Source organism: Carassius auratus, chromosome 34 (genome assembly GCF_003368295.1).
Source record: "Carassius auratus strain Wakin chromosome 34, ASM336829v1, whole genome shotgun sequence".
Classification (NCBI taxonomy): domain Eukaryota; kingdom Metazoa; phylum Chordata; class Actinopteri; order Cypriniformes; family Cyprinidae; genus Carassius; species Carassius auratus.
This window is the reverse complement of record NC_039276.1, coordinates 26,171,175-26,183,051: the sequence shown is the minus strand read 5'-3', so window position 1 is coordinate 26,183,051 and position 11,877 is coordinate 26,171,175. Positions and strand designations below refer to the sequence as shown.

The following is an 11,877-nucleotide window of genomic DNA, read 5'->3' as shown; positions in this document are numbered from 1 at the left end:
TTATGTACAATATGTTTCAGACAGATTTAAATAACGTTTATTTAGCATTTCATGAGGTATCATGTACGTTTCTTCTTCATTTCCTGTTTCAACGCAACACAGCTCTCCCTTCAAGGTGTTATTGCTTATATCAGAAGCGCTGCACTGATGACCGATGCAGATGTCATTTATAAAGTTCTACACGGTTCATTTGATAATGCCTTCAACTACCAATTCTGTTAAAGTTGCATTTTGGACAGTTTGCAATTGGGTTACTTTAACAATGTTGCCGCAGGTTGTTTTCATGTCTGCAGGTTAAAACAATCCCAGTAAAGTGATATTTAACCCCTGGAATGCAAATTTGACCAGGGCAACCCCGCCAAAAAAAAAAAAAATGTGTTGTCCCTGCACAATTTTAAACAGGGTCTCGGCAGCCACTCGCGTCAGTCGCTAGTGCTCCTCTTGAGTTCAGGGGAGTGAGGTTTACCTGCACAGCACCTACCCGCTGGCCAAGCTCATCAGCCAAGCTTTTCCCATTAAGATAAATGGAAATTGTAACAGAGAATGTACATTTCTCCAGATCTCTTTGCACATCAATGATGCAAAGATGTTAGGAAAGAAAAATGTGTGTGATTGTGTATTCTGCATTTAGACAATTACTTATTTCTAATTAACATCGTAATTGTCACCCTAAAAGCGAATCACAACGTGCTTTCACTGAAATATGTTAATATTAACATATCTCGCCGCACTGCAGTAACTTTCCTCATCCTCTCTCTCCCTTAGCCCAAAATTAATCGCATTCCCGCTCTCCTTCCCAAAACCTACCTCCTCCTCTCATGATCACAATCTCCTCCATTCCTCCCAATCCGTCTCTCTCTCGCGCGTTTCGAAGGGTGTGCGCAGCGGTGGGCGTGGTTAAGGACGCGTCAATCAGCGGCGCTACAATAGCACGTGTGGCGGTCATGGTCATGAGCGGCTCGGTGGAGGCGACGCGACTGCAGGCTGCTGATAAGAGAGAGAGAGAGAGCGAGCGGTTACCGTCACCTTATCCATCCACCTCTCCTCCTTCACTACATCCACAACCGCCTCTGCAACCCGATCGCCCTTTAATAATGCACGGGGAGGTGAAGCGAATATCAGCGGCCGGGCTTTGAATGATGTATCACACCGGTTACTACAGCACCGCACCGGAGAGCCCGATCCTGTAGCTGTCACCCGCGGAGAAAATGTCACACCATCATTTCATCAAATGCTGTGAGTAACGAGCCGCGGGAGAGGCGTCTTTCCTTACATGCATCTGCCCCGTGATGTCATCTCGTCAATGATGTCATTTGTCAATGATGTCATTTTGACCGTTTGCTAGAGAGTGATTGAGAGGCAGGAGGAATTGTGTGTGTGGTGTAGGGTGTGTGTCTGCATGCAGAACATTAATCAAAATTCGAGGGTGCTTAATGCACGTGGATGTGTTTGACATACCTAATGTACCCTGTGCAGTGAGACCGGATGATGGACGGTCATGTTGATGTGTTGGCTTTGGTGACTTGTGCATGTGTGTATGTGTGAAGTTGCAGCAGGATGCGGCAGCAGTGTAAAAGTTGAGCGGTGGCTGCTGGATCTGGTGTTGCAGGTGTGTAGGAACCTCCTGAGGGAGTCTGCCTGCTTTCAGACAGACAGCCGGTGGGTGACAGTCTGACAGCCTCTGCAGGATCCCTCTCTAGTGTGTATAGCTTTGTATTTTTGGTGGGTGTGTGGTCGTGAACACACCTCTACAAGAGAAAGTGTCAGGTGGGATAATGGAGAGAAGGAAGGGAGTGCTTTAGACAGAAATGGATGTAGCAGTGGTGGCTGGGAGGATGGAGATGTTGATGTGGGAGAAGGTGGTAATCAGGAAACATTTGTGTTGCCAGCTGCAGATGAAAGGCAGTTGTTAAACTTGTCCCTTTGCCACCCCTCTCTTTTCATCTTTATTCAGATAGTCTAATTCTCCTTCATCTAATGCTTTTTTTTTTTTTTTCTGTATGTTTTGCTCATTTCTGAACACACACCCACACACCCCTCTGTTGCTTTTAGTAGATTATATTATGCTTTTGCTCTCTTTAATGATTTTTTTTTTTTTTGTTTGTTTGTGGCACTCTCCATGGAAAAATATATTTTGCATAACCTACACTACAGAAAATGTTGCTGTCATCTTCAGGAGGTCAAATAAATATTTATAAGCTATTTTATTTTCAGATCGTTTTAAGTTAGGTTTGCAACTTTAATTTGTCTTGTATTTGTTTGCAGCTATTAATAAACGTATATCCCCCCCCCCCACACACACACATACAGTATACACACAGTTGCAATCAAAACTATTCAACCCCTCAGAGACTGCAGTAATTTACAAATACAAGCTTTTCTGAAGAGCCAGGATTTTATAAAAACTGCATCTATAACCGTTCACTGGCATATTAAAAGTGATAATATCAATACATAATGTTATATTTTTGAGATTAAGGATTTTTTAATAAAACCGCTGTCATATTTATTCAACCCCAATTCAGCATTTATTTTTTATTCTTTTTTTTTTTTTTTTGTATAGTGGGGAACAAAATTATCTCAAAACACAGTTAAGACTTTAGAAACTCTATTAAAAACATATCCCATAAACTTAGCCCATGCATGTGCGAGAAATAGTTTTATTACAACAGCTGGCAGCCTTATTCCTTAGCTTAAAATGTTTTGTACCAGAAAACCTTTGAAGGTGTTGAAGAGAAAGAACATTATCATAATACATTTGATCAAAACAACTGAGACTTGTAAGATGACCCGATGAAAAACATTTAAATGCATAGTATAAGAACACTAGACAAGTCGGCCTTTGACCTTTGTTGTTGGGGCATCCTGCCAAATTCCACTCTTGACCAAGAATAACATAAAAGGTTGACTTGAATATGGTCAAATTTATTAGGAAAGACCTGTGGAGTTCTGAAAGAATGTTTTATGGACCGATGTGATCAAACTGGAACTTTTGGACCCACGGATCAGCGGTATGTCTGGTGCAAAACAGGCAAAGCTTATAAACAGAAGAACACCATCTCCATTGTCAAACCTGGAGCTGGACCAGTCCTGTTATGGACCATAAAATTATGTCTACATGAAAAACCTCAAGGACTCTTTGAAGTATCAGGCCATTTTGGCAAGAATTGAAAGCCTTTGATGCAAATATGGAAGCTGGTGATCAATAGACTTTGCAGCACAGGCATCCCAAAGTATACTGCACAACTCCATCTACTTCTGATTGGTTCAGAGATCAGTCATAGAATGTACTTGAGTGTCCTGTTTAGTCGCCAGATTTACTCCCATTTAAAATATTTGGTTGAATTTGAAGAAAGCAGTGGCAATGTGAAAACCAAAGATTCTCAGTGATCTGAAAGCTTTTTTCCAGCGAGGAATGAACCAGGACTTCAGTAGAGAGATGACAGAAGCTTCTAAGCACTTACAGACTGTGTTTATTCATCTTTCTAAAGAATGAAAGATTCTGGACAAAAATTGATTTTTGGGGGTCGAATAATTTTGAATATGAATGTTTAGAGCCAATTATAATTCTTCATCAATGTCACATTCTCAGAATCACTCAAATGTGTATTAAGAAACTTTCTCTAATAGTTCACTGATGCCTTTGTTGGATTGTTTTCATAAATGTATCGGCAACAAAATGTTTTTTTTGTGTGTGTGTGTGTGTGTGTGTGTGTGTGTGTGTGTGTGTGTGTATATATATATATATATATATATTATATATATATATATATATATATATATATATATATATATATATATATATATATATATATATATATATATATATATATATATATATATATATATATATATATATATATATATATTAGGGATGTCAACGATTAATCGATGATCGATTAATTGTCGATAAGAGATGCAATCGATTAAGGCTATCGATGGTCGGTTAACCGATTCAATGTTGGGCTGCGTGCGGCTCATGCGCACTCAACACGTGCGAGCGGCTGTGAGTGACGGTGACGATATATAAAAGCATCATCATTCATTCACAATGTACAAATTAAGCTTTTAATGTGATTTAAACTTTAAAGTACATTAAATTAGAAACAACATAAAAGTTCTTCAACATTAAATGCAATAGAAATGTAGTTACTAATCATTTCATCAGATAACTGTTTTATATTGTGCGCTTTGCAGGGCTGCGGGACACAGTGACAGGACAGGTAGTCTATTCATTCCTACAACTTGTTAATTCATTCCTACGAATTATTAATGTGGCAATTGTCCATGTTTCATTAATTTTGTTCCCTAAATAACCCATGATTTAAGTGAAATAAGGGAACAAATTAATAAATCGAACAAATTCTTAATTCATGAAATCTTTAATTTCCCTTCCCATGTTTACCACAGTAAGAGATGCGAAAACAGTTATTAAAAGCGAAAGATAATAAAATAAACCTTTTTTTTTTTTTTAAATAGGCTATGCGAAATATATCCGACTTAAATAGGCTAATTAAGATTAACGGATTTAAAACAGAAGTGTGGGCGCACCATAAGTTCACAAAAAAAAAAAAAAAAAAAGGATGACAACGCATTCTTTTTGTTTGCTTTATTTTACAAGAGCACAAATCTTCTGTTTTTATTGTGAGTGTGCACAAATGAAAGTAAACACTTTTGCGGAAAATATATATTTTTTTTAATGTCTCAGCTGTTTCGATCGCCCCGGAGCCTGCTGCACACGTATATTCTAGCGATTCAAACTTACATCGCAGTCTGTTCATTATCAAAATAAAATGTCAACTAAACATTAAAAGGTTACACTGGTCAGTTTAAATAGACCGTAGTATACCGGTCCTCTCTGCTGTTCCAAGGACGTTTTTGCTCATATGAAGAGGATCATCTTTTCCGTCTATATGCGAATGCGTGTTAAGTACAAGCCTAGTTTACATTATAAATAATAGTTTAACATTCAAATACATTGCGAATATGGAAACATTTCGATTTGTGCCGAATGAGACATGAGCAATAACCTCCAAATAAATCTAGCCAAAGCCGCGCTCGCTCATCCTCGTCTGGATGCCGGATTTTTAAAAATCTGACATTTTCTAGGACAGAATCCAGCAGGATCGAATTAATGTGAGCAACTGTGTTTTGGTGCAGCATCGCCGATGTAGTTCACTTAATGTGCAGCGCAGTCACACGCGCTCCACATTTCGGATAATTTTATACAATAATGTCAGTTGAAAACATTGCAATTGTGCTTTAAAATACAACAACGAGCACCACAAAACCATTTAAAGAGGCGCGTTCTCCGTGCGGGATTGGAAACTGTCAACAAAGTAAAATGACCTCAAAAGTATGGCGCGCTCTCTTCATTTTATCAAATGATCATAATCGCATCTATTCATTTTATAATCCTGCTACTAGCATTTTATTCAGACTAAAACCTCTTTAATTCAAGTGAGAAAGCGTTTTGTGTGTGTGTGTGGCTTTTGCACATCCTGTCATACCGCTGACTGCGTGCCTGCAATAGACGCATTTTGCAGTATTATGGTTAACGATTAATCGATTAATTGATCGTTAATTTAAACGACGATCGATCATGGAAATAATCGAAATTTGACATCCCTAATATATATATATATATATATATATATATATATATATATACTGTATAAAAGATTCTAGTAATATGTAAAAATCGGTAAGCTGAACTATCGAGTGGTGGTTTATTGCTGAAGAACTTTACTACAGATGGTTCTTAACTTGTTCAATTACCCACATTTCATTAACACATGAAATCCTTTACTCCTCTTTCCTGTGTGTTTGAGCGGACAGAGACTCACCGGTGGCCAGTGCCGGAGGCAAACCGTGAGAGAATGCGCAAGGTCGCACACTCTGGTGCAAAGATAGCAGAGCATTGTGTGTGTGTTGCTGTAGAGCGTGTTTATGTGTGTGACTAGTGCACTTCTCAGATCCCCCTCAAGGTTTGAGATGTAGTACAGGAGACAAGTGCGTGCTTAAAGAAACCTTTAACATTTGGATTTGTCTGATCCAATCAGTCTTGTGAGAGGAAGTTGCATCCTCTGTGTATTCACAAACTTGAGTATGCTTATGTTTGAAAGACGAGAGTGTGAGTGCTCTCGGTCTAATTTATGCTTCCCTGTTCCCCTGCCTCTTATATTAACAGAAGCTTGTACAATACTTCTGTGTAAATCAATACCTGATTGCCTGGAAGCGGAGACACAGAATCAACCAAGAAAAAGGAGGAAACCTCCCCCATCTCCCTCTCTATCTTTCAGCAGAGGTCTACATCTGTAACAGATTTCGAAGGCTTTATTCTCGTTAATGTATTCCTCTATTAAACCGTAATGGACTCTCTCAGTGTAGGTTGTAAAGAAGACCATGAGAAACCGACAGCAATGAATGAGGTCAAGATGAAACCACTGGAAATGTTGGTGAATGGTTGAATAATAAACGGGTGGATTTTACTGTGAAGTGGATTTAAAAAGGGAAAAGGTTGATGGCTTTATTAGATAGAGACAGAGTTGAAAGGAAAGACTGCGGTGGAGAAAATCTTAAGAAAGCGATGAAATGGACACAGGGTAGAGAGAAATACAGGAGTTCATTCCAGCTTCACTCAGTCTAATGCTGGGCCTAGTAGTAAAGCAGCATCTCATTTCTGCCCTTTGGCATATGCAACTGTTCTTAATGTCCAAAGCCAAACTGTTTTCTGTTCCTCACCACTGGAAATGTAAATGACTCATTATGCAGATACACATTCATACAGTAATTCTTGTTTTGACTTGTGGTTTTTGCACTACTTTTAACTATATAATGTTATACTATTTTATATGATTTTTTTATGTTGAAGGAATAGTTCACAATTTCAGAAAATTTCCTTATTAACTCCCCTTTATTCTTCCAAACACTTCTTTATTTTGTATAAACAACAGATATTTTGAACAGATTTTTTTTAAAACCAAATTCTGGGCCAAATTTAAAATGAGTAAAAAAAAAAAAAAAATCTTGACTCTTATCATTTAAAATTTGTTTAAAATGCATACATTTTATATTAGTTTTTTTATTTTATACTTATTTTTAATTAATGTTTAAAATCAGGTAAAAATGTAAACATTTGAAATGATTTATTTGGTCATATTTATTATTTAAAAATGAAGTGTTTATATATATATATATATATATATATATATATATATATATATATATATATATATATATATATATATATATATATATATATATATATATATATATATATATATATATATAATATACATAATTTTTTTATTATTATTTTACATGTTTTAAATTATTAAAATATTCAGAAATATTTTGTACTCCAGAACCCCCCCTCCCCCATCAAATATCAGGGTTAGTTTTTGTCATAATACCTGTAATTTACTATACAATCATAAACAAAATAGATGAAAAATAATTGCACACATGGTAAAACATTTGTTTTGTTTGGAACTATCAGTCCAATTCTTGGCGATCCTACCATCACAAGTCATATTTGCAGTTTTGTCAGCCTAATTTTCGTTTGCCAGCTCGTTTCACCTACAGTACAGCTGACAAATAAACATGCACACATAATGACAAAATGCCACCTTTGGACGAACTGTTCCTTTAACTCTGCCTTTAACCTTGTAGAGCCACAGACAGAGCATTTCACCACACTTTTTCAGTGTATGCAACATGCAACATGTTTTGCTCATATCTCTGCCATCGCAACATAATTCATAATGCTTCCATGTCTTGACCTACATTCAAATGCTTGCTTCTTACCAGTAGCCATTGGTGTTCAATTCAGACGCTTTCATTTATTTCTAAATTTTACTATCCTACTATGCGAGACTATCATCAGCCCCTAATCTCCCTTCACAAATGGAATTGCGAGCCATTACCAATGCCAAGCAGAATGCAGCTGGTGAATATTCCTCTGCACGCTTTTAATCCACATGATCTTCACTCTTGGCTGAGTTTGGATCATGCTTGTTTCATTCCGTGACTAAGAAATGGGAGTCTCTCAGAAATATAGCTTCATATGAGCTCTGAACCTGTATCATACAGTCCTGTGATGCTACTGTCCCACATATCTGTGGTTTACTGATAGCAGGCTGAGGGTGAGATGAAAGCTCATGGCTAATTCCCTTTGCACTGACTTCAGTTTATGGTTGAGTCTTGTGAATTGTGTTCAAGGCTTTAAACGAGAATGTTTTCCACATCCATGTTGAGTGGAGCTGTGGGATTCCCTACTGCTCTTTCGTGTGTCTGACATTGCTGTGCATTTGAAGGGCAAATGTTCACGGCACTGCGTTTAATTCTGTCAGCTTGGAAGTACAGCAATTATAGCACTTACTTGAGAAGCTGTGGGTCTAAAAGGTGTGTATTTATGTGTAGGTTAAAAGATGAAGAGAAAAATTTTTTTTTCTCAATCCTCCTGATGCTTCATGTTGAGAATTGAAAATGGAGTAGAGCTGTAGTCCCTGTCTTGTGTTGGGTATAAGCAAATAAATGCACAATTATAGATGTTGTCAGCTGTTAGGTGAGATGCCAGGAGTGTGAAGACCTTATGTGGTTCCTCGGAGGTTCACTTCATAGCTCTTCTACAGTAGCATTCCCGGGGAGAGACAAAGAAGAGAAGCTATGGCACTGATTTTAGGGTAATTGGATTGTTTAAAACCAAAGGATTATTTAACAGAGGTGCCGGAGCTTATTTAAAAATGTCTTTAATCTTCACAGTCCTATCAGAGAGTCAGCACAGAGGGAGAGAGAGGACGTCTTCCTCAGTGAAGGCAGCATCAGAATGTAGAACTGAGCAAGATTGAACGGATGAATAATTCTTCTTCTGCGTCCTGTTCTTTTGCAGATCTTAGGGAGAGATGTTGAAATGAGCATGAAGAGGAGTTTGTTTTTTTCTTGTTCTTCTGACAAAGTCAACAGAAACCGATGACATATCAGTGTTTAATGTAAGAATTAATGGTTTAATTTCTAGAAAGTGTAGAAAAGTTTTGCAATAATGTGAAGTTTTGCTATTTCAAATAAATGCTGTTTTTCTATCCCTTTAAGAATCCTTAAATAAATCACGTCTTGACTCAACAAAATAAAGCCGCATACTTTTTTCAACCTTGATAATAATAAGTATTTTTTTTAAGCACCAAATCAGCATATTACAATAATTTCTAAAGTAACATGACAGTGAAGGCTGGAGTAATGATGTTGAAATAATAAAATGGAAATAAATTGCATTTTAAAATATATTAACATAGAAAAAAAAGAGTTTAAATTATTTCACAATATGAAAGTTTTAGAGTAGATTGCAGTTTTAATTTTTAAAAAATCAGTCTATAATATATAATACATGGACATTAATTATTATTGTTGCTGGTGGTGTTTATTACTTATATTTTTAAATGGATGTGTTGTACCATATGCTGCAAAGAGAGCAGCCAAAAAGTGTATTTTGTGTCAAATAGTTGTATTTATTTACTTATTTTTATTCCTGAAACCATTTGTTGTATTTCTATCTTTTAGTCACTTTATTATTGATCTAAAACATGGAAGACACGATGATGTATGCAATTAGGAGGTATTTAACTATTAATCCGATATAATTTTGGCTCCTCCTACTTTGGCATGTTCTTGTTTCCCTTAAGTCAGATTTGTTTTGGGATCAACAGTTTCGGTCTTCCTCTCTCTTTTTCCGTTTTTGTCTTTTTGTCCTGAGGTTGTTTTTAACTTATAAATTGCCTTTCTCTAGTTCATGCGTCCCATATGCCTCTGTTTAACATCCAACCCCTCCCCTCACATGTGCCCCTCAGTGTAATACACAGTAAAGCAACTATATGCAAATTGCCTTGCTGAATGTTGGCAAATATGTGTTGTTCAGTGTCCGTTTGTAACAGGTGTGATGCTGTAAGCACATAGTCCTCTCTCACGGAGCAGATTGAAAGCACCAGACATGCTCTTTCTCTCCTCTGCTGGTGTCTGATTATCATAACTTCGAGCAGAGAGTACATCGCCTCTCAAACCCCCCCAAAAAACTTCTCTTTATCAGTACTTGTCTTGATTTCCAGTAAAACTCCTAAACATCCATAAAGCAAGATGCGTTTACTTCAACAGTATTTATGTTACAAATATAGGCTTGACTTAACTTCATAACCATCTCAGAGGGCTGTTTTCCCCTCAAGGTATTCTGACATCTGACTGTGGAAATATATTTGACTTCGAAATTAATAGAAGTTTTAGCTGTGTGCCTTTTTTTTTTTTTTTTTTTTTTTTTTGCTTTTGGGTCTTGGAAAAAGATTACAGTCATTGTCTTTGACGTTTAAGTGTGTTAATGCATTTTCTTCACTATTGACCTGGAGATCCAGCAGTCGTGTTATATTTTTATGGTTTAGGAGTCAAATTAGGTTACTGAAACACTACTTTCACTCACAGCTCTAAAAGGTCCCCATAGTCTATTACACCAAATTGCCTTTTGAAATGTCATGTGCCTGACCTCTGATGTCCTTAAGGACAAGGGCTTTGAGAGAAGCAGTTCGTACTGGTTGTGGAATGGGCATTTTGTCTAACAGAAGTTTAATTTCCATTGTTCACATCACATTCCATGTACCATCTGTCTCTAGAATTGAATAGAGTTCAGCTTTTTGAGGCTGTGTTTCCAACCTTCTTCCTGGAGGCACACCAACAGCACACATTTTATCTGACCTCTCCTAACAAACTCATGAGTTTAACCAGGTGTGTTTGATTAGGAGGAGTTCCAAAATCTGGAGGTTCGGTTACACTTTATTTTACAGTATGTGTACTAACATGTACTTATAGTGTACTTACAGTGTATTTATCTAAGAAAGTTCTGGTAACACAAGGTAACTACATGGGGTAGGGTTAGGTTTAGGGGTAAGTTCAGGGTTAGTACCTAGTTATTACATAGTTATTGTAATTACTATAATAAGTACATAGTATGTACATGAGGAACAGGACTGTAAAATAAAGTGCTACCATGGAGGTTCTGTTGTTATGCCTCCAAGAACAAGGTTGGGAAAAAGTTCTATTCCATTGATTTTTGGCCTTATGTGTCAGTTCTATTAGTAGAAAAGATTAGAACACATAATTTGTTATCATAAATTCTGTTAAACGAATGTGTGGGACAGGATAGAATATATATTGCTGCCTTCATCAGATAATGATTCTGGGAATTGATGACAGAGAGGTTCTGTTTAACCAATAAATGGAACAGAAAACCGATCGTACGCTGTTCCATTAATTGAACCGATGATGTCTGATGATTCTGTTAGACAGAAGGATCTTTCTTCATTGGAAGCGGTTTTTTTTTAATAAAACAATATATTGTTTTAATGATACTCTAACGATCGGCTTTATCGGCTGAATTGCATTTAATTTAAAAAGTGGTCAGATTAAACTGTGTGAGATAAAATAAGGGTTTTAAAAAGATGACAACAAAAAAATGTAGAATGAATAAATGGTGTATTTACAATATTCACAATGAACTTAAAACAACACAATAAAACTAGAAATCCTAGGCTGTTAAAAGCAGAGTCTTTCAGTTCCATACCCTTAAAACAGTCCTTAAGAAATCCAGTGTGTTGTAAGTTTATACAATCCAAAGAAGTTATATTCCAATAAAAGTGAGATGCTGGAATGGCAAGTCCTTAAAAGTAACTCCTTAATCCAGCAGCAGTGATTGATCGAAGACCCTAGGTGTTTCTCAATGTCAAGGAAGGATTCCCGGAAGCCAGTATTTCCATCCGTCGAAGGACTGTTCCAATGCCAAGGATCTTCTGAGTCCTTCATTCGAAGAATATCCCATACACAGGAAAGGATGCATATGTG

The 11,877-nt window shown here is 36.8% G+C and overlaps 1 pseudogene; it reads left to right on the top strand.

Moving 5' to 3' along the window:
• The first annotated feature begins 714 nt into the window (after positions 1-714).
• The window catches only part of LOC113053642 (unconventional myosin-XVI-like), a 161,010-nt pseudogene continuing 149,847 nt past the window's right edge, over positions 715-11,877 (top strand).